Source organism: Heterocephalus glaber, unplaced genomic scaffold (assembly GCF_053883595.1).
Source record: "Heterocephalus glaber isolate CG9 unplaced genomic scaffold, H.glaber_assembly_v1.0 deba00001497, whole genome shotgun sequence".
In the NCBI taxonomy this organism is placed as follows: domain Eukaryota; kingdom Metazoa; phylum Chordata; class Mammalia; order Rodentia; family Bathyergidae; genus Heterocephalus; species Heterocephalus glaber.
This window is the reverse complement of record NW_028258320.1, coordinates 24,589,147-24,593,932: the sequence shown is the minus strand read 5'-3', so window position 1 is coordinate 24,593,932 and position 4,786 is coordinate 24,589,147. Positions and strand designations below refer to the sequence as shown.

Below are 4,786 nucleotides of genomic sequence, written 5' to 3'. Positions count from 1 at the left end.
CTCTGGGCTCCAAACCCACTGTTAGGCAGTGTTCAGTCACTGTAACAAACACCTGAGATAATCAGCTTGTAAAGAAAGAAGGTTTATCTTGGCTCACAGTTTTGGGAGTTTCAGTTCATGATCAATTGGGCTGGCTGCTTTAGACCTTTTATTACACATCATTAGACCATTTGTTGTGGGATCACATTACACAGCACAGCCACTCACCTCATTGCTGGAAAGTGAAAGAGAGCAAAAGGAAGAGGCTGGAGTTCCACTTATCCTCCTCAAGAGCATGTCCCCAATGTCCAGAAGGCCTCCCATGAGGCTCCAGCTCCTAACAGTTTCACCACATTTCAGTAGCACCACCATGCTGGTGACCAGTCCCTTACCACATGAACATTTAAGGGACACTTGAGGTCCAAACTCTAGCATCCACCTTTCTGTGTTCTGCTTTGTGCTACAGGCATTGGATTCTGCAAACCCTATTTCATCTTTACCAGCTGTGTTCCTTAAGGTACTGTTCATGGTGGGAGTTTGGGTGAAGGGAGAAAGAGGCTAAGAGAAAGAGAGAAAGGACTGCTTGCTCCAGTTTTGCCTTTTGTTTCTATCACTTCTATTCTATTATTCTATTATTCTATTCTACTCTATCTTACTTGTAACTGTTGGTTCACATTTCCAGAGTTTTTTCTACACTCTGAAATCCCCCAAGATCCCTGCACAGCTGGCTGTGCTCTCCTCAGTGTCCTTGGTCTCAGCACTGTGTGCCTTTTCTGTAACCTTCTAGGCTTCTGATTACTCCTGTCTCTGCCCTCTGTCCCCCTAGCTGCCTCCTATACTCAAAGCTGTGTGATCATTCATATTTCCCTGGGTTATCTTCCATCCATTAATACCTGTTTAAGTAATTCCTTACTAAACTCTTTTTGTTGAAATAATTGGTGTGATTTCTGTTTTCCAGACTTGATGCCATCATGTAAGAGACAGAAGAAAGGAGCAAATGAAAATTGAACTAGAATTTAAATAAAGACAATCAAAGTGAGGTAATAGCCAAGGAACCAGTATAATACAAAGATAATTTCAAGGTACAACTAAAATATGACATGATCCTTCCACCTCAATACAAAAGCTGTGACTTCCAGTACATTCGTAAAGTGAAAGGAAGGGAAGGTGTACTGTGCCCACCTTTAGCTAATGACAAGGCCTCCGTACATCAAAGTTCAAAATACATTATACACATTTGTATAGCAAGTTTACAAAAAAGTGGAGGGTAGTAAGTATATTTGTGTGTCAAGTGCTCTTGTTGATAATCTTTATGCAGAAGACAGTTCTTTGTGTGTTGTTGTTGTTGTTGTTGTTCTTGCTGCTGTTTGAGACTGGGTCTTGCAATATAGTCCAGACTGGCCTTTGACTAGCTATGTAGTCCAGGCTGGCCTCAAACTCACAGCAGTCCTCCTGCCTCAGCCTCCCAAGTGCTGGGATTACAGGCATGCACCACCACACCCTGCAGAAGTCAGGTCATCTATAAAATGCTCGAGATTTACAATTAAAATTACTGTCTAGGTTCATTTTGTATTGCTTTCACAAAATACCTGAGGCTGGGTAATGCATAAAGAAAAGAGGTTTACTTAGCTTATAACTCTAGGGACTAGTGGGTCTAAACAGCCTTGCATGAGCTTCCTGGTGAAGGCTCCTGGTTGCATCACAAGATGAAAGAGAAGAGAAAGGGAACTGGCCTCATTCAGATGGGGCACATGAATAAGTGAGGAAGGAAGAGACCAGGAAGGACTCAGGCTCACTCTTTATAACAACCTGCTCTTGTGGGAACTAATCCACTCATAGGAGGTCGCACCCCCTCCTAAGAGACAGTGTTAATCCATTCATGAGGGTGGAGCCCCCATGACCTACTTATCTTCCCCTAGGTAGCACCTCTTAATATTCTACCACCTCAACACTGCCACAATGGGGACAAAGCTTCCTGCACCTGAACCTTTGAGGATGCACCATTCCAAAACCATACCACCTATCTGAAGGAATCCCTGATCATGCAGGCAAGTGGCGCTGCTCAGAGACCTGATCTGTCATTAACACAATTATCACACCCAGAAGGAACACACAGGCACTCTATCTATAAGGGAAATATCCTAGAAGGGCTCTGGGAGAGAAGACAACCCCAGAATGAGTCTACTGTTTGTTGGAGAGAAGACTGAGCACCAAAGGCTGATCCAAGCACCGTGGACACCAGAAAGATGCACAAAGTAGAATTTCCACGTGGGTTTAGGAGTGACAGGATCTTCAGTGATCTTAGTAAGTGTGGTCTCTGTGGAGCGGGGGTGGCAGAGGCTGGTGTGGACAGACTCTAGTTGTGAGTCAGGGTAGCTTTTGATGCATCATTTCACTAGTGCTGGGGAGTCGCAGCCAGGCAGGTGGAGAGCTAGGAGGCGTCTGCTCATGCCAATCTCCAGCCATCTGGCTGGTGTACAACCAGATTGAAGAAATTTAAAGAGTCACATTCTTCTTCAAATAGATTGCAATCCCTCCACACCAGTGACCCGAACCCAGTTGATACTCCAAAAATGCTTAGCACTATCCTCCCTTTCTCATTACAGAAGGTATAAAAATGTATGCTGTCATCACGGGTTTGGGAGAATACTTTCTCATTCCCTGTTGCTCCTTCATGCAGAGAGATGGATTTCATAAGATATATATAACCTCAAAGAGGAAGGGAGGGAGGATGAAGCAAAGGTCAGTGATGGAGCTCTGAGGTTGATCAGAGCCGGACTTGAATCCAGGCTGACCCATTTACCTGTCGAGGACCCAGAAACTTACTCACCTTCCTGATCTGGAGTCTATTCATTGGGATTATGCAGATGACTGGATGCTTCCCAATAAGCTATTGTGAGAAATACACAAAGCATTCAGCCTGATATAGAAAGCAGGTCTGTTGGTCAGTGGCTGTTCTTGTTAGTTGTCTTCAGAGATCTATTTATAAAATCATTAGGTTGCATAATTCTACTTGACAAAATTCCTGCAGAAAAAAATAACTGTTTAAGCTCTGTTTCATATAATCTATATATGAAAGATTAGATTATAACCATATAATCTAGGGTGATCACCAAGTAATTGGGAGATCTTTCCTTTTTGTTGCTTTCTTTTTTTTTTTTTTTTTTTGGTATTGGGGATCGAACTCAAGTCCTTGAGCTTTCGAGGTGGCAGAATCACTGAGCTAAATCCCCGGCCCAATCTTTCCTTTTTGGACAAGCTGCTGATTACATGTTAGCTGACTCTAACAGGGTTGCAGCTATGGATGCCTCTCCATGGATGTCTGGGTTTGGAAGAAGTCGGAACTTTGGGGCAACGGAAGAAATGAAAGCAACACCTCGGGGTAGAGGCTCATTCTCTCATACCTAGAGGCCCTCTGTTGTTTAAAGAGGTGTGATGGGGGTTTGAAGTTTTCTTCTGTCGTCACTCCTCCCCTTTCCTCTTGCAACAGCTCTCAGGACTGTTGTGGGAATCCATTTTCTCTCACTCCTAGACTTGAAGGATGTAAGAATCCACCCTTAGCCTTGTGCATAAGTCAATGGTACAACTGGTATTTCCTGGTCATGGTGACTCATTCGGGGGGTGGATGTGACCTAAATTAGTCCAATCTTGGTGGATTTCAGGGATTTGGCAGCAAATTCTAGTCAAAATATTTGCTCTCCTTTGATGGATTTGGCCTTTTGATAAGATAGACCTGGAACTTCTTGGAGGTACTCTGTGGATCCTGGAAATGAATCCAACACAAGAGAGCAGAGTCAAAAGGAGAGAAACTTAAACTCCAAATTAAGTCAAAGTCAAATCAGCACCTTGAGTTTTTAATAACCAGAGACAATAAATTCCAAAATGTGCTTAAGCCAGTCCAAGCCTGGATTTCTGTCATTTGCAATTGCATGGGCTGTGATGGATACTAGAGGAAACTCCTTCTGTGACTTCACCTGGAAGGACTGGCCAGTTTCCTGGGATCTTTTGCCTAAGGGCACTAACCTCAACCATGAGGGCTCCACCTTCATGACCTAATCAGCTCCCAGTGTCCTCATGCTCTCACCTTGGGAGTGAGGATTTCAACACACACATTTTGAGGGACACAGTCATTCAACCAATAGCATCTTCCAAAGAAAATCCTATTGGCTGCCTCTAATACAGAAACTGAAAAGCAATCAAAACATTTTCACTTAAATTCATAAAGCAAGTGCCTTATGAATAATTTCACTTGAATTCTCTGCGGGTTAAAATGTTGTTGTTACTTTACCTGTATATGCTGATGACAGCAATATACATAGTAACTAAAAGTCACAAGAAGACCTTGTAAAAACCAAAATCATCCCAGGTGTGTCAAAGCTAGACACCTTCAATGAGATGCGACACAGATGAAGAAGGGAACATTTGCCCCAACTCCAGCATTGAGCAAAGCCTCCTCCTTTATGAACTAGAGTCTCCAGGGCTCTGTGGCTACCAAATGATGCTGCTTTAGAAATAAAAAAGGGTTTCCTTGGTGGCAGCCCAGATGCTGATTGCCTTGAAGAGTATATGAGTCATAATTTGTATCAGAGATGTTGCTGTAATTACAAGAGTGAAAAAGCCAGAGCTTTTAATTGTCTCCATTTCAGTAATGGGCTTGGGCTAAAATCTCAGAGACTTGGCCAGCAGCAGGCTCAAAATTTGATCTTCATGGCTCTTTGTCATTCACATTTCTGCCCTAAGGACCAACCAGGTAAATAATTTCTGTGCACAAAGTGGCCTCTGGTAGATGCCCAGTGGGTTCTGTGTG

At 43.3% G+C, this 4,786-nt stretch overlaps 1 long non-coding RNA gene across 1 annotated transcript; it reads right to left on the bottom strand.

The window, feature by feature from the left end:
* Positions 1–951: 951 nt before the first annotated feature.
* LOC147825604 (uncharacterized) lies at positions 952–4,250 on the bottom strand. The gene is made up of 2 exons (XR_015440330.1): positions 3,384–4,250; positions 952–3,004 (listed from the first exon to the last, which is right to left on the bottom strand). It is a non-coding gene; the product is annotated as an uncharacterized LOC147825604 (long non-coding RNA).
* Positions 4,251–4,786: the final 536 nt, after the last annotated feature.